At 44.1% G+C, this 22,414-nt stretch overlaps 2 pseudogenes; one reads left to right on the top strand and one right to left on the bottom strand.

Moving 5' to 3' along the window:
- Positions 1-6,116: 6,116 nt before the first annotated feature.
- LOC123455293 lies at positions 6,117-6,570 on the bottom strand (annotated as a pseudogene).
- Positions 6,571-8,691: 2,121 nt separating this feature from the next.
- Positions 8,692-8,845, top strand: LOC123455474 (annotated as a pseudogene).
- Positions 8,846-22,414: the final 13,569 nt, after the last annotated feature.

Genomic DNA, 22,414 nt, shown 5'->3' with positions numbered 1-22,414 from the left:
CACCACCATGCCTGGCTTCTGGGGCTCTATTCTTAAGACCCAGCCTGGTGTAGTTGTCCTTTTCGCTGACACAGTTTGCTTCCCCCAGAGTCTACATGGAGAGCCCTGCCACACAGGTACCATCTTTGGTGGCTAGATTGTGTTGGGTCATGTTGAACAGAGTTAAGTTGGTAATTCCTATCCCAGTGTAGGTCATCTAGCTAGCTCTTAAGCAGATCCAACAATCTTTCCCAAGCTTTGGATCTGCTTGCTTTATCAACTCATGGCTGGTGTTGGCCAGTTGAAGCATTTTTATCAGGGGGTCATCTAGGTTGAACCCAGGAAGGTTAGCGTTCTCCTCATGGGTTCTAGGGTCGAGGTTTGGTTGGAGGACCCAGAGATCCACATTGGCAGGCTTGATGATTAGCCTGAGTGTGACCAGTGGGTTATCTCCCTGCCAATGGCTTTTGAGACACCAACCCATCCCAAAGTTTTGAGAGCCCCTTTGCTGGGTCCTTTTTATGGTCAAATTTTAACTTACCCCGTGTCCTTTCTCTAGCTCAGGACAGACATTTTTATCAGACACTTAGACTCCTTGTCTTTTCATATGGACTTCCTTTCAAGACCCTGGAGTGGCGAAGTCCACACAGGACCAATATCTAAGGTGTGGTCAGTATACCCCCCCACCCACAGTCCTCGGCATTCCTTGGTGTGCACCCATAGGCCATATCGTTTCAGTCATCTGCTGTGTGTCCATAGTAGTAATTTGGCCAGGGCTCCACACTGCAGCACTCCTGAGCTGAGGTGGAAGGATTATCACATTGTCAAATCCCCCTGAGAAATGCCATCTGAAAGAGATGAGACACGGGCCCTAAAGGGACAGTTGGTCTTGTTGGTTAGTGCCAGCCCATGGTACAGGGATGCCTCCCAGATAGCCTGTGAGTCTGAGGCACCAGCAACGGGCCTGAGTGGAGGTCGTTCAGCCAGCAAAGGTTCAGGGACAGCTGGATGGTTCACGGCCAGATTCAATCTCCCAAAGCCATCTCCAGGCTGTCTGGACCAGTGGCTGGTCCAGGTGCAGGTCTGGGCTCCACTTCAGGCCTGGATCTGTGGCACCCTTGGTGTGGGTGTGGTGTATCCAAGCCTGACACCTGCAACTTTAAGAGCGGAGGGAGTGGCTTGATATGGCCCCTCCTATCTTGGGTCCAGGCTTCCCCTCACAAGACCTGGATTTAACCTAATCTCCCTGATTCCAGGGATGAAGGGGACTTGAGGTATACAGGGAGTGGGAAGATTTAAACATCCAGCTATCTCCTTTGGAGTGTTGACCAAGTCTTTTAGAAACCACCAGAGGTGGGTTTGTTTATACACCAGAGGTCACTCAGGAGCAGCTGGGAAGGACATTCAAAGAGGATCTGCTTGTTTGTTTGTTTGTTTGTTTGTTTGTTTGTTTTTCAAAGTACACTCTGGCCCAGACTGTCTTGGAATTCACTATGGGTGAATTCACTCAGGGTGGCCTTGAATTCAAGGCAATCCTCCTACCTCAGCCTCTCAAGTGCACGGAGAAGTTAAAAGGGAAAACCCCACATTTATGGGGTGCGCGTAGCACACTCTGAACAATACAAGAGGCAAGGTTTCCGGCCAAGTCAGGCCTGTCTCTTGGCAATGTTTAGTCATGGCAGATTTTAGGGTTTTGCTTATGCTTTTAATTCTGTCTGAGGACTGGGGATGATAACAGGTGTGTAGATCCCCAGTCAGTCCTACCACCTTTGACATTTGCTAGACAATTCTGTTGACAGAAACAGGACCATTATCTGATTTTATGTTCACTGAGTCCCCAAAGCACAGAGTGACTTTTCTGGCTAGAGCACAGGACACTTCCTGGGCCTCCTCTGTGTGAGTTGGGAAGGCTTTTACCCAGCCTGAGAAAGTGTAGACTGTGACCAGCAAGTATCTGTAGCCACTGCAAGCCTTATTGGGCTGAATGTCCATGACTTAAATCAAGATTGAATTTCTGCCAGTTTCTTAATAAAAACATTAAGTCAGAAAATTGTTCTCCATCCCTAGCCATCAGGGAAATGCAGATTAAAACTACTTTGAAATTCCAGCTCACTCCTGTCAGAATGTCTACCATCATGAAAACAAATGACCATAACTGATGGCGAGGATGCAGAAAAAGAGGAACCCTGCTACACTGTTGGTGGGAATGCAATCAGGTCCAGGCATTGTGGAAGTCAGTGTGGAGGTTCCTGAGGCAGCTGAAAATAGATCTACCATATGACCCAGCTACAGCACTCCTAGGCATATATCCTAAGGACTCATCTCACTGCCTTAGAGATACTTGCTCAACCATGTTTATTGCTGCTCTATTCACAATAGCTAGGAAATGGAACCAGCCTAGATGAGTGGATAATGAAGATGTGGCACATTTATACAATGGAGTTCTATTCAGTGGTAAAGAAAAATGAAGTTATGAAATTTGCAGAAAAATGGATGGATCTGGAAAGGATTACACTAAGTGAGGTAACTCAGACCCAGAAAACCAAATGTCGTATGTTCTCTCTCATATGTGGATCCTAGTTACAAATGATTAGACTTCTGTGTGAGTAAGAAGAAAACTCAGTGGCAGAGGCCAGGAAGCTATAAAGGAGATATAAAGGGAATAGAAAGAAAGGGAGGGAGGGACTTAAGAGGATGGTATTGTATATATGTAACTAGAACAGATTAATGGGGGTTAAAAGGCCTAAGTGAGGTCAGGGGAAGAGATTGAGTAAAGAAAAGGTGGAGGGAGAGCTAATCAAAATCTAAGAGGATATAAATAAGTCATATGGAAACCTACTTTTTTGAACAATAGAGCACCTAGAAGCCATAGATCGTTACCAGAAAACTTTCAGTGCCAGGGATGGATTACCTTCCAGTGAGTTGTTTGCCAGGGAGGTCCATTGCTGAGGCTCTTGGTTTCCCACCAGGAATATATAGTAAGACTCTATTTCTGAAGACTCCACATACTTGGGCTGTAAGGGCACTGAGAAATCCTGCTGAAACTGAGCTGATAACATCTTCCATGTAGACCAATTGACAGGAAGCTGGAAAAAGCCACACTGCATGCAGTTTCTTGGAAAAGAGATAAATCACCAGTGGAGATGAGTATCTTCACATTGGCCACTTCAAGCCTTAAATTTGGCCACCCAGGCCAAATGGGCCAATGGGTGCAATAGTGGCATGTCTTTTATGGGGGAAATCAGCTGCTCTCTAATTGGACTGGAGGCCCACTCCATGGGAGGGAATACATCCCTGATACTGAAAACCTACAACTAGAGTATTCATGAGCCCTTGGGGTGTAACATCTGCTGCTGTCTGGCTAAATGTATATATCATGTTCACCAAGCTGCCCGGTAAGCACTTCTCTTAATGTTCATATCCATATATTAAAGCTACTCTCACTTTTGGTTAGAGAAGGTTCTCTTTTCAGATGGCAGTGACCTTGGGATGACTCAGAAGGTACCATGGTGCTGGGAAGAAGTGACAGAGGAGTGCTCAGCACTGAAATATCCCTATCACACCTTATAAGGCTCAGAGCACATTGCAGAAGAGGTGGCAGAAAGAATGTAAGAGCCAAAGGACTCCTTATAACATGCTCCTCCAGACACAAAACGGCCTGGATATCCATGACCTCACAGTGCCTGACACTACCTACATAAGACCATCATAATAGGAGGAAAATATAATGACATCAAAATAAAAGAGAGACTGACTGAGAGGGGGAGGGGAGGGGATATGATGGAGAATGGAGTTTCAAAGGGAAAAATGGGGTGAGGGAGAGCATTATCATGGGATATTGTTTACAATCATGAAAGTTGTTAATAAAAAAAATACTCTTTGAAAACCATTATTACTCCTGTAGACACAAACTCTAGTTATATCTCTTCTTGAAAAAATAAAGGTATAATCATATTTATTTCTTTGCTGAAATTCATTTACCAATATACATTTATTAATCCAATCATTGTACCAGCTAATCCATGACCTCACATTATTCTGTGAACTTACCTGGAGACTGTTTTCAGCATACAGAAGTATGAGCAAGTCTTGTAAGAACAATCTGGTAGGCAGTATTCAATCTTGTCTTCATGGTGGTTATTACAAATGAAAACTAAAAGAATCAGTTTATTTCTAAAACTAAGGGGAAGGCAAACCTATTCAAAGCTCACCCCTGTCCCCTTTGACAGCCATGAACCAGCTCAGCGATATCCCATCAAGACCTTGTCTAACGCATCAGGTACTATTTGGCATGTGTGCAAAGGATCGGGAAAACTCCTTTAGGCCCCTTAGTTAGAACCTCTTCTAGAAACCCACATTACCTCAAACCCGTGCAGAGACTCCAGCTGGAATTAAAACTATCTGTGAAGCATAAACTACTAGCTGTGTATTCTAAATGTGTATGTTTAAACCTATCATTTAAAAAAATACCTTGGCAAGTAGGGAAGGAAACCTTTAGAAAAGCAAAACAATATACATTCTGCTATCACACTATCACAGACATTACAAGAATATGTGTACTTATATAGAGAGCAGATGATCAAGATTTAAATATAATGGTAAAACCAGGAAATAATAGAACTATAATAACCATCCCAAGCTACAATTATAAAAAAATTCACTAATATAGTAACTTGCCTAGTTTCCAACAAAACCAACCAACCAAAATAACAAAACACCCACAAAAGTATACACCAAAGCTATCCTAGACTTGTGGCAGTAATTAATATATTTCTATAGAAATTGTCTTATGCCTTATCAGGTCCTAAAATAAAATCAAGGTCACTCTGTGACTAATGATAGCACTGGTAGGAAAAAACAAAAACAAGAAAACGTTGAAAGTGCAGCAGTCTTTAGCTTGGGTTTCAGTCACCTCTTCTAGTTAAGCATTGAGTACTTAATATCAGATGCAATATGGTTTTTTGTGGGTTTTTTTTGGGGGGGTGGCTTGTCAGATCAGTGTTTTTCCAATGGCCTAAGGGAGGTGAAGGAAGGTCTTCTTGAATAAACTGAATGCTGTGACATGAGCATCTTAGTTCCAAGTCTGAGTGTTCAGTTAAAATGACTGATAAACATACAACTGAGCAAGCAGAACGGCATCTATCATCCAATCAGGCTCTTTTCCCCGAGCACGCAAACGAACAGCAGTTATAATGGTGAAAAGAATATAAGGGTTGTTTTTTTTTTTAATCTTTAGGACCAGCTGTAAAAAATTAACAGCAGCAACGGGCAGAAAAGGCAAAACAGCGAATAAAAGAATCTTTCTGGACGTCTGTTCATCTTTTCCTGTATTACTCAAAAATTGCAACTGGCAAATTTGGAGATTTCAGGTACACATCTCCTTAGATCCTTCACAGATGTAGACAGCGGTCTGCCTGAGGGCTATAATTATGTAAGAAATCTTTCTTTATCCAACTTGGTGGCGGGCAAAACCTACTCCATGTCATTTAGGATGTCGGAACTCAGTGCTTCTGGCAGACTGGGCATCTCGCCTTCTATGTTCATCCCTTCTCCTTCCAGGGTTCCAAGGTCTGGAAAAGACTGGGGGACGGCAGGCTGCTCTGGTTGACAGCGTCACCGGCATCCTTTTTGTCAGGTGCTCAGGAGGTCATCTGCAGTCCGAGGGACACAGTGGCTGCCCGTTCGCAGACCACGCCCAGTGCTCCCAAGAGCTCACTCATCAGAGGGAGAGGTGCCACCGTTAAGAAGGGGATCCACCGTTTCGAGGCTCGATTCCCCAGGACCCACGTTAGCCAGATGTACAAGGGGGCGCACGTGTCTGGAGTTCGTTTGCAGTGGCTGGAAGTCCTGGCGCGCCCATTCTCTCTATTTCTCTCTATTTGCCTCTTTCTCTCTCTGTCGCTCTCAAATAAATAAAAATAAACACACAAAAAAATTTTTTAAAAAGAAAGGGATCCGAAGCCGGGCGTGGTGGCACACGCCTTTAATCCCAGCACCCAGGGGGAGGGGTCAGAGGTAGGAGGATCACCGTGAGTTCGAGGCCACCCTAAGACTACATAGAGAATTTCAGGTCAGCCTGAGTGAGCTAAAGTGTGACCCTACTCGAAAAACCAAAAAAGAAAAAAGAAAAGAAAGGGATCCGAGCTACTGGTTGTCATTGTTCCCAATTCCCGAGACTTCCCAGGAGAAGTCACTGGATCCTGACGCCCTCCGTCCCGCTCTGGGTAGGAAGCGCTAACTCCTGACATCCTGGAGGATTTGCTGCGCTGGGATCGCCTGGCGGCCGCAGCAGCTCCCGCGGGTTCGGGCGCAGGCGCTCCCCGCCCGCCTGGGAGGTGCCCCGCGCCCCCATCCTCCCCCGGCAGCCGGCAGCCCGGGCGGCGGCGGTCTCCCGGGAGCGCTCGGGCTGATCCGCCGGCTCACCGCAAGGGAAGGGTGGAGCCTCGGGTCCAGCCGGGAGGTGGTCTCGTCCCCACGGTGTGCGGAGTACAGGTCGCGGTCCCGAGTGGCGGCTCGTTCCCATCCATGCGAAAGAGGACCCCGGGCCGCGCTCGCGGTGCTCTGCGTCACGTCGGCGGTCTTGGGGGTCATGACAGCATTGCAGAGCGCCCCCCGCCCCAGTCGGTCTCCGAGTCCCTCTGGACGTGCCCGATGTGGGGGCCGTGAGCGGGAGCTGGGGGCAACGTCCTCGACGTCCGTGCGGGCCGCTGCTGCCCGGGACCCTGCGCTGCTCTGCCCGGGCTCCGTGGGCACCGGGGCCCTCAGCACGCTAGGACGTTCCCCCTCCGCTCCTGGACGCGGCGCAGCTGAAGTAAATGTTATAGAGATTTTTATGCAATAAGTGTTTCTTTTAAGAGAAATCAGGATCTAGCGGCACCACTGAAAATGTCTGTTGTTTTCTGTTGCCTGACCTGTTTGTAACTAGGCAAGAACCAGACGATCAAGACCTTTGCGGAGATACCTGGGATGCAGTCCGTGAAGCTCTGCTCACTAGAGCCCTTAGGTCCATCATCATTGCCCACCTACTGTACAAACGAACCCGACAAATTTGATTACTTGACTTCTACAGTCGTATTTGTGCCAAACTCTCTACTGTAACCTTGAAATAATTTAGAGGGCTAGGGTGTCACCCAGTGGCAGAATACTTGCCTTGCATGCACAAAGTCCAGGGTTCCATTTGGTAACACCACAAAGAAATGCATACAATGTCTCAGGGCAAATAATTTTACAAATAGACAGTTCTTTACAGTGAGTGCTACTAAGCAAAAGTTCAGAGGCTTTTTGGAATAACTGAAGTAAACTTTGTGGTCATAGTTTTGAAAAAAGATCCAAAGTATGACTTCAAGTTTGAAAATGAATCCACCACCTCCCGGAGTGGTGCAAAAGGCTGTAATCCTAGCATTCAGGAGTCAGAGATAGGAAGATAAATTGAAGGCCTGTCTAGAATATACAGCAAGACTCAGTCTCAAAAGAGAAAAAAAGAAAGCCAGGCTTGGTGGTGCGTGCCTTTAATTCCAGCACTCTGGAGGCAGAGGTAGGAAGATTGTTGTGAGTTCAAGGCCACCCTGAGACTACATAGTGAATTCCAGGTCAGCTTGGGCTAGAATGAAACCCTACCTCAAAAAAACAAAAAAAAAAAAACAAAACAAAACAAAAAAGAAGAAGAAGAAGAAGAAGAAAGGCCAGATCTCTAAAGAGTACGTTTTGAATGAAGAATCTGACTATATCTTGGAGTAGGGAAGTAGGGAAATGAAAAGCAAAAAACTAACATATAAGAAGTGAATAGGGGGGCTGGAAAGGTGCCTCAGCAATTAAAGGCACCTGCTTGCAAATCCTGCTGGCCCAGGTAATTCCCAAGCCACCTATGTAAGCTGATCACAAAAAGTGGTACAAGTGTCTGATGTTCGTTTTCACTGGCAAGAGGCCCTGGCACACATGAATTAGTGTGCATACACATGCAAATAAAGTTTTCAACAAAATGAATAGGAATTAGTCTAGATGAAAGTATGTTTATAAAGGTTTGTGAAAAAGCCATTTATCTATTACACTATTTTGCAAATTGTTACAATAAAATATCAATATATAAACTACTCTTCGTTGATGATAGATTCACTTTAAAATCTGATGCTGTATTTTGTTTGTTTGTTTGTTTTTTTGTTTTTCAAGGTAGGGTTTCACTGTAGCTCAGGCTGACCTGGAATTCACTATGTAGTCTCAGGGTGGCCTTGAACTCATGGTGATCTTCCTACCTATGCCTCCTGAGTGCTGGGATTAAGGCATGCACTACCATGCCTGGCTTGATGTATTTTTAAAATAGTTTTATGTATTTACATGAGAGAAAGAGGGGGAGAGAGAGAGAGAGACAGAGAGAAAATGGTTGTGCCAGGGCCTCCAGCCACTTCAGATGAACTCCAGACACATGCATGTGCCACCTTGTTTATTATATGGCTTACATGAGTCCCGGGGAATAAAATCTAGGTCCATGGTGGCTTGTGTCTTTGACCCCAGCACTCAGGAATCAGAGGTAGGATACTACCCTGAGACTATATAGTGACTTCTAGGTCAGCCTGAGCTAGAGCAAGACCCTACCTCGAAAAACAAAACAAAACAAAAAAAAACCAAAATAAACAAACAAAAAACTATGACCACAAAGTTCAAATATTCCATTTATATAGCTCCTTTTTACTTTCTTTTTTAAAAAAATACTTTTTAATTGCTTCTTGGCCTTTCAGCTAAGAGCAAGTGTAGTATTTGGTCTTATCAGTTTAAAAATACTTTTTACTGGCATGATCATGATGGGAGTTTATGGAACTTTTCATACAAACATACAGTGTATAATGATCACAGTGCCCTCCCACCACCCTTCTTTTACCCTGTTCTTGATCCATTCTTCTTCTCAGTAAGTCTCTCCATGTCACTTTCCAAACCATAGAAATAGCCAAAAGAGAAAGCATTAGATTGAAGTTAAAACACAAATGTGGTAAGTTTGGTGTTATGTATGGTACATAGTAGAGTTAATTTTTTCAAGGGACTACATTTTAATAATTGAAGTCCAGGGCTGGAAAGATGGCTTAGTGGTTAAAGCACTTGCCTGTAAAGCCTAAGGACCCAGATTTGATTCCCAAGTACACACTTAAGCCAGATCCTCAAAGCAGCGGATGCATCTGGAGTTCGTTTGCAGTGGCTGGAGACCCTGATGGGCCCATTCTCTCTCTCTACCTGCCTCTCTCATTCTCTCTGTCTCAAATAAATAAAGAATAAATAAAATAAATTAATTAAAGTCTAAGCTGGGCGTGGTGGTGCATGCCATTAGTCTCAGCACTTAGGAAGCAGAGTCAGGAGGATCACTGTGAGTTTGAGGCAAGTCTGAGACTACATAGTAAATTCCTGGTCAGTCTGGGCTAGAGCGAGATCCTACCTCTAACAACAACAACAGCAAAAAGATAGAAATAATTGAAGTTTAATCTCTTTTTCCCTACACTTAAGTGAAAGAAAACCATCTTTCCAATGGGGTTAAACCTTGGAAGGAAAGAATCTGTAGGAAAAAAGCTTAAAAAGAAGCAACTTGTGAAAATTCTTCAACATTTAAAATGTCTGGAACAGACTGTAAAAGGAAACAACACACTTTCTCAGTGTAAGGAGTGGCATGTACGAGATTCTGTGCCAAAGGAGTCCATAAAATTGTGGCTTTATGGTAGCTGATCAAAGTCTTTACCAGCAAACCATTCAGTTTGCTACGTCGTTAACTCCAGCTTGGGACTGTTCCCAGGTGGGTGATGGCAGGTGGTGGTCATCTGTCAGCTTTGGTCCCAGAGGTCAGTTTACACAAAACAAAGTTCTGCCCAGCAGGCCAAGCTCATCTTTCTCTGCTGATTGTGGGCCTCCATGGTGGTGCTGAGAATCGCTATTCTGCCTTGTGGACCCTTGCTGTCATTAGCGACAAGAGGGTCCTGTCATTCGTTGTTTACTGTACAGTTGAGGGCATGCTTTCAAAGCTTACAAATCATTACATTCCCCTGCCATTGTTTAAGGCCTCAGTTTTCCTCCATTTGCTGAGAACTGAAAAAAATTCATTTCTACAGCTTACAAAAGCTGTACTTCCCAGTGTCCATCTGCAAGAATCTGTATATGGCTCTATGGTAGCGCATGCATATTTCTGGTATATCCAAAACATCTTGAGGTCTTCATGCAAACCACGGTCCATCGTAAAAAGGCTCTTTCAGCCTATCAGGGCATCATGCCCTGCCTCATGCCATATCACAGCAGTAGCTCCTGGAACTGTATGCAGTTCATGACCACTCCTCACATCTTCCATGCTTCTGAATCCAATACCAGGTGTACAGGACACAGCCATATTCTTTTTTTTTTTTCATTTGTTTGTTTTTGTTTTCACAATTTTCATTAACATTTTCCATGATTATAAAAAATATCCCATGGTAATACCCTCCCTCCACCCCCCGCCGCACTTTCCCCTTTGAAATTCAATTTTCCACCATATTACCTCCCCATCTCAATCATTGTACTTACATATATACAATAACAACCTATTAAGTACCCTCCTCCCTTCCTTTCTCTTCCCTTTATATCTTCTTTTTAACTTACTGGACTCTCATACTAAGTATTTTCCTTCTCACGCAGAAGCCCAATCATCTGTAGCTAGGATCCACATATGAGGGAGAACATGTGGTGCTTGGCTTTCTAGGCCTGGGTTACCTCACTTAGTATAATCCTTTCCAGATCCATCCATTTTTCTGCAAATTTCATAACTTCATTTTTCTTTACGGCTAAGTAGAACTCCATTGTATAAATGTGCCACATCTTCATTATCCACTCACCAGTTGAGGACATGTAGGCTGGTTCCATTTTCCAGCTATTATAAATTGAGCAGCAATAAACATGGTTGAGCATGTACTTCTAAAGAAATGAGTGAGTCCTTAGGATATATGCCTAGGAGCTATAGCTGGGTCATATGGTAGATCAATCTTTAGCTGTTTTAGGAACCTCCACAATGATTTCCAAAATGGCTGGACCAGATTGCATTCCCACCAGCAGTGCAGAAGGGGTCCTCTTTTTCCACATCCCCGCCAACATTTATGATCATTTGTTTTCATGATGGTATCCAATCTGACAGGAGTGAGATGGAATCTCAATGTAGTTTTAATCTGCATTTCCCTGATGACTAGTGACGTAGAACATTTTTTTAGATGCTTATATGCCATTTGTATTTCTTCCTTTGAGAATTCTCTGTTTAGCTCCATAGCCCTTTTTTTTTTATTGGCTTGTTTGATTCCTTATTATTTAACTTTTTGAGTTCTTTGTATATCCTAGATATTAATCCTCTATTAGATATATAGCTGGTGAAGATTTTTTCCCATTCTGTAGGTTGCCTCTTTCTTTTTTCACTGTGTCCTTTGCGGTGCAAAATCCTTGTAATTTCATGAGGTCCCAGTGATTAATCTGTGGTTTTATTGCCTGAGCAATTAGGGTTGTATTCAGAAAGTCTTTGCCAAGACCAATATGTTGAAGGGTTTCCCCTACTTTTTCCTCTAGCAGTTTCAGAGTTTCAGGTCTGATGTTAAGGCCTTTAATCCATTTGGACTTAATTCTTGTGCATGGCAAGAGAGAAGAATCTATTTTCATCCTTCTACAGATATATATCGAGTTTTCCCAACACCACTTGCTGAAGAGGCTATCTTTTCTCCAATGAGTATTTTTGGCATTTTTATCAAATAACAGGTACAGCCATATTGTTAATTCAGGGACAAAATAAATTCTAACCTTGAAAAGCAGGTTCCTTCTTCAGTCAACTCTTTCCAAAAGAGTTTGCATTGCTATGATAGTCTTTCCTCAGGCATAGTTTTCATTGTTTTAATGTAAAGCAATTGGACCATCTTCCTTAAGATTGCTAATATGTTGACAATAGCAGTTTTAGTAACCTAAAATCAACAAATTTAATTTGCTTAAAGTTTTCCAGCTTAAAAATCTTAAATCTCTCAGTCCAATATCTCTAGCCAACTGCATCAGTCCATTACAAATTTAACCTTGATCAAATTCTCTGGGCTTGGGCAGCAGGACGCAGCCAGCCCTTATGCCAGTAGCCCAGTTCTAACAAAGTCCTCTGCAGTCTTTCCTTCCCCTTATAAAGCTCATAAGCCAAGCCTCAAAGTTCAATATTGTCTACACTTAGAATTCTCAAACTCTCATCTTAATAATCCATAAAACTTGGCTTACCACTCCAGAAGGCATCTTCATTTGCAATCACCAAGTCCATGCCTATTTCTCCAAAACAAAGCTTCCAAAAGAACAACATCCACATGGTCAGGTTCATCTCAGTCCACTTCTCAGTACCAATTTCTGTATTACTCAGGCTCGCTGAGATAAACTTCCAGACCAGGCATAGTTATGGAGGAAGGGATTTATTGAAGCTTACAGATCCAGGGGAAGTTCTATAATGGCAGAAGAAGCTGGCCTGCTTTCACAGGACCAAGCAGAGAGAGAGAAACACAAGCCTAAAAGTCAAAAGCCACATAGCACAGCACACTTCAGGAACTCCAGTTAGGCACATTTTGCCTATCTTTAGATTGAAAGCTGAAACCCACCACCACACCTTAAGATCCACCCAGTGACACTGCCTCCAGCCAGGTGGCTGTAGATGCAAACTACAAACAATAAAAAACTGAATATATTGGGGGCCATCTATTCAAACTACCACATGCATCAATGAACACAGTTATCCCTTACCTAAAAGAGGAGATAAAACCTCAGTCATGCTTACTCCCCTAATATGTCATGACATAATTCTAAAATGTCAAAGTAATACTTGCATAGTGATATAAATAGGACATCTTATGTTACATTGACAAAAGAATGAGGAAAAAAAGATTTGCTTGATGTATGCCCAACAATGCTCTTAACTAATCAGAAAAACTGCCAGGTGTGATGGTGCACACCTTTAATCCCAGCACTTGGGAGGCTGAGGTAGGGGATAGTCATGAGTTTAGGCCAGCCTGAGACTACATAGTAAATTCCAGGTTAGCTTGGGTTCTAGCAAGACCTTACCTTGAAAACCAAAAACAAGCAAACAAACTGAAAATTAGGCAGTTCTAGTCCTCAATCTATATAACTGTGGTTCATCTTTGTAACTACCTTCTACACGTTCTATATGACATGAGAAGAGGGTGGACATCAACCCTGGGAAACATCAGGTACATAAAGTAAAGGGGGAAAGAGAGAAACGTGCCAGCCCTCCAAATGTGGAGGCAAGGCCACAGGGGGCTGATGTCCCCCTAGACAATTATCCATCTCGGGGAGCATTCACTTACCCTCAGTGCATCTCAGAGGGTCCCTGGTTCCTCAGGAGGCTGTGGATCTCCAGCTCCCCAGAGGCGTCCAGGTAACTGTGGAGCAGGGTCTTGAGCAGCTGTGAGTGTGACGGGAAGAAACACCCAGAAGAAGCTTCAGAGAACAGCTCATTTATCTATCAAGGGACTGAGTTTTTATAAGCAGTTGAGAGAGAGAGCAGGAAGAGGGTCTTAAGGGGATTGGTGAGATCAAAGGTTGCTTGCTGATGCCTAGGGATGTTCATTCCAGCAGGTAGGGAGAGAGTCAGGTGATCTATGTTGTGGCGAGAAGAAGTACAGGTCACAGGGGAATGGGCTGTATGAAGGCTGCTGGTTGATCCCATATAAGGAGTTTCCTAGGCAACTGGCCAAAGGTCACAGGGCTATGAAGCCTAAGTCTTACCAGGATGTCCAGGTGTCCTGGGCTTGGAGATGGAGAGGCCCTACTTCCTGCCAATCTTGGAGCCTGAAATTTTTGTCTGGGATTCCAGGCTCACTGCTGAAAATAAGGGGAGGAGCTCCCCTGCTGGACTGGTACCTGAGATGTGTCAGGTGCCTTGTGTAGAAAATAGCAAACAGGAAGTGAAACTGGTAATCCTTATTCCCAATTCAGAACTTTCCACACTACTCATTGCCTTGTGATCAGAAAATTGACTTTGCAATTCATTTTTTAAGGTTTTAAACATTTATTTATTTGTTTCAGAGAGAAGGAGAGATATAGGGAGAGAATGGTCAGTTCAGGGCCACTGCAAATGAACTCTAGACTCATGTACCACCTTGTGTATCTGGCTTACATGGGTACTGGGGAATCCATCTGGGGTTCTTAGGCTTTGCAAACAAGCACCTTAACTGCTAAGCCAGCTCTCCATCCCTGACTTTGCAATTCTATCCAGCCCATGTTCTAGTGAGTATCAGGTTTGTTATGGCCACTTAGCTCTGGAATTGTCCAAATTTTCCTGACTATTTCTTCTCTCTCTCCCTCCCTCTCTCTCTCTCTCTCTCTCTCTCTCTCTCTCTCTCTCTCTCTCTCTCTCTCTCTCTCTCTCCCTCTCTCTCTCTTGTATTTCCTAACTATTTCTCTGGCAAAGAAGTTTCCTCCTCTCTTAGCTCCATCTCTCTCTGAGGTCCTGTGAACACTCTCACCGCTTTTTGCCTTCAGTCACAGAGGTGGTAATCACTGATAATTACCTCAGCATCACTGTATAATTTCTTTTGTTTTTATTTTTATGTTGAGGAAAGGTTTATTTCAGCTTACAGTTTGGAGGGGAAGTTTCATCATGATGGCAAAAAGCATGACAGGACTGAGCATGAAACCTGAGTCACATCCCCACATCAGCAGGAAGTAGTCAGAATGAGCTAGCTCTGGCAAGCAGAACTGGACTATAAAATTCCAAAGCCAGTCCCCAGCAACACACCTCCTCCAGCAAGTCTCCACCTCCCAAAGGCCCCACAGTCATTCCAAATTGCTACCAGTTGGGGACCAAGTATTCCAAACACACAAGCCTATCAGGGACATTTCATTTAAACCACCACACAAACACTATTATCATATTAACAGTGATATAAATTCATCAGTGTGGGGGTCAATGTGTATGTGAGAGAAACTAGAATGATTTAGGAGAGAAAAGCAAAGCTTAAGACACAAGGAGCTGGAGAGATGGCTTAGTGGTTAAGGCTCTTGCCTGTGAAGCCTCAGGACCCAGGTTCAACTCCCCAGGACCCACATAAGTCAAATGCACAAGGCCACACATGCGGTGACACACACATCTGGAGTTGAATTGCAGTGGCTTTGGAGTGCCAATTCTCCCTCCCCCCCCCCACAAAAAATGAAGTAAAAACTTAAGACACAAGATAGAGTTATAAATTACCACAAGCTTAGTGGCTTCAAACAACCCAAGTTTATTATCTTACACTGCTGGAGGCCAGAAGGTCAAACCTGCCTATGGTGAAGTCAAGGCTCCAGCAGGGCTGCGTCCTCCCAGAGTCACAAGGGGAGCACCTGCTTTTTTGCCCATGTCTTTCCTTACAGAGGCTCCCTGAATTCCTTGGCAGGAGTCCCTTCCTCCACCTACAGTGTAGTCACTTCCCCATGACTGCATCCTTCCTCCTCTCCATCATGATGGGAACCCTGGTGGTGACATTGGACCACTCATATCCTTATCTCAGTCACATTGGCAAGGTCCACTTTTCTAAGTAAAGTAACTTTAATTTCTTTAAAAATTAAGGCTGCCGGGCATGGTGGCACATGCCTTTAATCCCAGCACTCGGGAGGGGGAGGCAGAGGTAGAAAGATCGCCCAGAGTTTGAGCCCACCCTGAGACTCCATAGTGAATTCCAGGTCAGCCTGGGCTAGAGTGAGACCCTATCCCCAAAAACAAAAACAAAAACAAATTAGGCCTCTCCCTAATTCCTATTTTAATTCTCTTTTGAATTCCAACAAGGATACCCATGTCTCCTGCTGGGGTGCTGACAAAATTATATCATAGCTTACTCTGTGTCCTCTCCCAAACTACATCCAAGTTTCCTAAAGTTTGAGAATATTAATAATTTTAATGCTTATAGGGGTGCTGCAGCATATACTATACCACTGGGCACACTTCCAACTCAAAAGTATAACTCATATGTGGTTTGCATTTATATTTGTGAGGGTGCAGATGTATGTTCATGCATATGTATGCCAGAGGGTCACGTCAAGCGTCATTTTTCAGGGGGCATTCTTCTTTTTATAGGTTTTGTGGTATATGTGTGTGTAGTGTGCATGTATGTTTGTAAGTATAATTTTATATGTTTATTTTATTTATTTATTTGAGAGAGAGAGAGGCAGATAGAAGGAAAGAATGGGCTCAAAAGGGCCTCCAGCCACTGCAAATGGACTCCAGAAACATGAACCACCTTATGCATCTGACCTACAAGGGTATTAAGGAATCAAACCAGGGTCCATTGCCTTTGCTGGTAGGGGCCTTAACTCTCCAGCCCTGCCAGTATGTTTTTAATGCATATAGGCACAGTTGTGATTGCAAGTATGCATATATATGTATCCATATGCCAATAGATGCCACAGGTCAACATTGGGTGTCTCCATCATATTCTTCAAGATGTAGCCTCCTGCTGAACCCAGGGCTCATGCATTTGACTGCTAGCTAGCCAGTGACCCTCAGGAATTCCCTTTCTTTCCTTGTCAATGATGGCATTACTGGTACACCAACTATGCCTGGTATTTTACATGGGTAATGGGCATCCTAACTCAGGTCCTTTTCTTCTTGAGCTATCTCTGCAGAAACATTATTACCTTTTTATTAAGATAATAGAACCTTTTAATTTACTTTTAGTGTGTGTGCATGCATGTGTGTGTGTATGGGGCATGACATACATGTGGAGCTCAGAGGACACATCTCAGGTGTCAGTCCTTGCCTTCACCTAATTTGAGGCAGGTTCTCTTATTTTAGTTAATGTTCCCCCCTTCCCCCCCCCCCCCGCATTGGTCAAGTTGCATAGGTGTCTGAGAGATTCCACAAAACTCTTTTTTCTCTGACTCCCTTCTCTGCATTGGCATGCTGGGTTATCACAGCTTTCAGCATTTACAAGGGCCCTGAGCTTGTGATCTCAGGTACTCACACGTGTATTGTATGCACTTTATCCAAGAGACATCTCTCCAGCCCTTGTCCTGGGGTCTTTTCATGTCTGGAAATTCACCAAGAAGGCTAGACTGGCTGGCCAGCAAGAGCCAGGGGTGCACTGTCTATTCCCAGAAATGGGAATACATGTGTGTCTCACACATGTCTACTGTTCTTAAAGCCTCCAGTGTCATAAAATAATTTTTGAGTCTTTTTGAATCATCTGGCAAATCAATACTGTATTTATACATAGCATGCATGTAGAAGATACATAAGAAATACTAGTTTATTTTGCTGCCAATGTATCTCATAGTGCTGGCATAATATGTAGAAGGCCCTGGATTTAATCCACAGAAGAAAAAAAAAGAAGATAATGAAGGGTAGAAGAAGGAAAAAGAAAGAAAGAGAGAGAAAGAAAGGGAAAAGCTCAGTGGAATGCTGTGGTGGTTTGATTCAGGTGTCCTCCATAAAGTTAGGTGTTCTGAATGCTAGGTTCCCAGCTGATGGAAATTTGGGAATTAATTCCTTCTGGAGGCAGTGTATTGTTGGGGGCGAGCTTATGGGTGTTATAGGCAGTTTCCCTATGCCAGTGTTTGGCATACTCTCCTGTTGCTGGCCAGGGGGTGAAGTCCACCCTCTGCTCATGTCTTCATTTTCCCTGCAATCATGGAGCTTCCCCTCGAGCCTGTAAGCCAAAATAAACCTCTTTTTCCCACAAGCTGCTCTTGGTTGGGTCATTTCTACCAGCAACTCGAACCTGACTCCAACAAAGGCAAATGTCAAATACAGAATAACACTGACAATGGCCACTAGGCTCAGTTGGAAGTGGGGGATGGAAAGAAGCTGGTCAGAGGATACAAAGTAGCAAATTTTTAGGCTGAAGCATCTATGGTCCATTATCAGGCTACAGTGGATAATGGTGCATTGTATCCTGGATCTCTGTTTAATGAGCAGATATAAATGGCCTTTCAGGAGGGAAAGGGATGACATGTTAGGAGATTGATGAATTAGTTTATGCCACTGCAGTAACCATTTTAACATATATGTATTATATAATTATTTATAATATATAGATAAAATAAAATACAAAAAACAAACATAAAATATGCTCTCCATAGTCTTTCACTGAAATAGGATTCATGTAGATGCAGAGACACAAATGATGGCATCAACAGTTATCTGTCCTTGCAGGAGTACATATATTCTAAAGAGAAACTCATGTAGCCCTTCTTTCCAGTATCAGACAAGTGACTCCAAGGAATTGGCTTTTCCTAGGGCTTTTCATGCTGGAGAAGGAGAAGGATGGGATCCTGGTGCCTGCCAGAGGAGGAACTTGTCTCTTAGAAAAATATTCCTGTGTTGGCAATATTCAAGAGACTGGAGCCTAGACAATGGTGAGTCAGTTATGGGTAGAACCACAACATGATCAAGACCGCTCAGTTTTGCATATCGCTTGCCCTCCATCTAATACTAAATCTTTACAAAGGGCTCTAGGGGCTGGAATGAGGGCTGAGCACTTAAGGAACTTGCCTGCAAAGCCTAAGGACCCAGGTTTGATTCCCTAGTACCCACATAAAACTAGATGTACAAAGTGGTACATAGTCTGGAGTTCATGTGTGCTGGCTAGAGGTCCTAGCATGCCATCCTCTCTCTCTCTTTATGTCTCTTTCTGTCCTCCCAAATGAATGGACAGTGGCATGTGCCTCCTAAGTTCACAGGAAGGCACTAGGCCCCTTTAAGTCACACTGATCCTCTGGGTGTTCTCCAATCCACCTCCCTTCTTTCCTCCCACTTCACTGATGAAACTGTTGGGACTGCTAGAGGGGTTGTTGCTGTTGATAGGTGCTCCTTGTGGGAAACCCTTCCCCAGAACACTGTTTCCTAAGCAGAGAGTGGAACTGTACCCTACGAAGGGCATCTGCTCATGCCACACCAATGACTCTGCCAACCAACTTCTGACTCTGAGAAGCTGCTGTGCAAGAGGAGCAGATGAGAAGGGTGGCTGAGCTTTGAATCTGAGTAAGGGCATCCGGGCATCTGTTACACAGTAGTAACACACTGAGAAGCTACTTCCCACAGTGTTACATACTCTTTCTATATATCTCCAGAGTGAAGGACCGAGATGTGGATCCATGGTGTCATCTGCAGCAGCCCTGAGGTAATCCCTGGATTATTTAGGACCTCAACACAGATAATACTAGGTCCTTGGCTTGAAAGTAAAAAAAGATTCTCCTAACCAGATGTGGTAGCACATTCCTTTAATCCCAGCACTTGGAAGACAGAGGTAGGAAGATCACCAAGAGTTTGGGGCCACTCTGATACTACATAGTGAGTTCCTGAACTAGAGCCTAGGCTAGAGCAAGAACCTACCTCAAACGGAATAGATTTTTCTGCTCAGTGTGAAGTAGAAGAGTTTATTTAAGAAGACTTGGGCTGGAGAGATGGCTTAGCGGTTAAGCACTTGCCTGTGAAGCCTAAGGACCCCGGTTCGAGGCTCGGTTCCCCAGGTCCCACGTTAGCCAGATGCACAAGGGGGCGCAAGCATCTGAAGTTCGTTTGCAGAGGGGGGAGAAGACCAAAAAAACTCAGCAAAATACACACTTTTACTAAAAAGTGAGGTGTATAGGAAACTGAAGCAGCAGCGGAGAAGTAGGAGAAATCCAGAGCATCCAGAGCCCGCACAGGCTGGCAAAAGCGGCCCGGCAGCTCCACCAACCGCAGTAGTGGCGGCGCACCAGAAAGCCGCCAGACTCGGCTCCAGCCACAGAAAAGCCAGGTGCGGGCGCTTCCCCTCACACTGCGCTCTCCGCAACTCAGGAAACGTGAAGGGAGAGCGGCAGTGAGCAACGGAGGAGCAGACCACGAGGTAGAAGAACGCTTGGAGCAGCTAGAGAACCAGAGCAGCTGCGGCTCCCTCCCCTCCCCCACCGCCTGAGCCCAGCTCCAGTGAGCAGAGCAGGGGGTCCCAGAACCGGCCACACCAACTTGGGCCGACAGCGGGACCCAAGCAGGAGCAGAGTCCAGCAGCAACATCAGTGCCTCCGGCACTGGTAACAGTGGCCCCAACAGCAGCAGACCCAGGAGCGGCAGTAGCAGTGGCAGATCCCGCAGCAGCAGCTTCAGTGGCAGCAGCAGCAGTGGACCCAGCAGCAGCAGCTTCAGCAGCAGCAGTGGCTCCAGAAATGGCAGCTATAGCAGCAGCAGCAACAGAAGCAGCAGCAGCAGTGGGCCCAGCAGCAGCAGCAGCTTCAGCTGCTGACAGACCCAGCAGAGGCAGCTTTCGCAACAGCAGTTCCAGCAGCGGGGGTGCTGATCTGCAGGGCCACAGTTGCCAGGCTCGGTTTGCCCCGCAGGAAAAGCCAGTGCCCAGCTCCAGAAATCAGAACAGCAGCCCGACAACCCAGGCAGCAACTTGACTGAGACCAAAATCATCCAAGGTAACTGGGTTTGCACCAGGGAAGGGTCTCACTTGGTCACAAGCTGACTTGGATCCCTCAACAGACCAGAAATCTTAACCTCTTTGTTGATAGAGGATCTGGTCATTATAATAACTACTCTTGCATACATACTTGGGGCTGTTTTTGATTGAATGTATACAGTGTTTAGTTAACTTTTAGAATCTACCTGTATTTTATTCCACTCAGTCTACTTGAATACTCCCATAGCAGGGAAACTCAACCCCTAGGAGCACCTTTGTAGATACTCTGAGAGTCTTAAGAGCCACACCTAACACCTTAAGCTCCTACCCTGAAGATATATAACATCAAATCAATTGATACAGCTAAGAATACCCAGCTAGCTAGAAAATCCAAGCATTAACTTAATCCAAGATGCAAAAATATATACATTATGACACAAGAAACACTAAAAAGCAAGATGATATAAATCCACCTAAAAGTACTAATGCATCAGAAATGACCTCCAGTGAGAACGAGTTAGAAGAAATGCCTAAGAAAGATTTCAAAAGAATGATTGTAAATATGTTCAAAGAAGTCAGAGAACAAATCAAAGAAGTCAAAGAGGAACTTAAAGAGGAAATCAAAGGAATCAAAAAAGATGCAGGACACCAATTTCATGAAATAAAGAAGGCAATACAAGACATAAATAAGGAAATAGAAATAATAAAGAAAAACCAGTCAGAATTACTAGCAATGAAGAACACAGTTAATGAAATAAAAAACTCTGTAGAAAATCTCACCAGTAGAATGGATGAAGGAGAGGACAGAATATCTAAGCTAGAAGACCAGGTGGCAGATCTAATACAGTCCAACAAAGAGAAAGGCAAACTTATAGAAAAGTATGAGTGGGAATTTCAAGATATTCAGGACACTGAAAAGATCAAATATAAGAATTCAGAGCATAGTAGAAGGAGAAGAATTCCACTCCAAAGGTATAGTAGGCGTCTTCAACAAAATCATAGAAGAAAATTTCCCCCAAATTGGGAAAGAGGTGCCAATACAGATACAGGAAGCCTTTAGAACCCCAGCCCGACAAAACCTGGAAAGAACCTCTCCTTGCCATATTATAATCAAACTTCCAAACACACATACCAAAGAAAAAAAACTTCCCATCTTCCCCATCAAAAAAAAATTAGAATGATGCTGAGCATGGTGGTGCATACTTTTAATCTCAGCCCCTGGGAGGCAGAGGTAGCAGGACTGAGTTCAAGGCCAGCCCATGACTACATAGTGAGCAAACACAACAACAGAAAAAAGAAAAAGGATGAAAAATACCATGGTTGTACCTGCCAACTCAAAATCAATTATGAGAGATTTGTGAGAGAGAGAGAGAGAAGAGAGTGGGGGGGAGGGGAGGTGGGAGGGGGCAGGAGAGGAGGGAGAAAGAGCTGCACAAGGGTGCACCAGGGCCTCTTACAAAGACATTGTAAACAAACTCGGAACACAAGCACAACTTTGTGTACCTGGCTTTTCCTGGGTACTGGGGAAATCAACCTATGCCATCAGGCTTTATAAGTGAGTGCCTTTAACTACTGAGCAATCTGTCCAGCCCAGATGACATTATTTATAGTTACAAATCCTCACAGCCCTGTGGGTACATTTGCTAACATTTGAACACAGAGGCTCTAAAGGATGATTTCCCTAAAAGTGTAATGAGTGAAGGTGGAGCCTTGGATCATGCTGACCATTCCATGCCCAACATAAAACACCATGATAGACCCTAAACTGACACACTGGGCTTATAAGAAGCAATTGCATGATTTGCATAAAAGTTGCTGTTTTCACTTTTAGGTACAGATTAGTTAACTATGGAGATAAATACATCTGCCAAAACTTTTACAGGTACTACTGACGTTCTATTCCTCTAAATATATTTGGAGGCTGTGATTCTATCTGGAGTCATTTCAGGGGATTGTTTTCCATTTCAAAGCTCAGATTAATTGCCCAAAACAGCAGTTATGAAAATTCACAGTAGTTAGAAGAGCAAGATTGTCATATTTTCCCATTTATATTATAATTTATC

Source organism: Jaculus jaculus, chromosome 16 (assembly GCF_020740685.1).
Source record: "Jaculus jaculus isolate mJacJac1 chromosome 16, mJacJac1.mat.Y.cur, whole genome shotgun sequence".
Classification (NCBI taxonomy): domain Eukaryota; kingdom Metazoa; phylum Chordata; class Mammalia; order Rodentia; family Dipodidae; genus Jaculus; species Jaculus jaculus.
The sequence above is the reverse complement of the archived record's forward strand: the minus strand, read 5'-3'. Positions and strand labels throughout refer to the sequence as shown.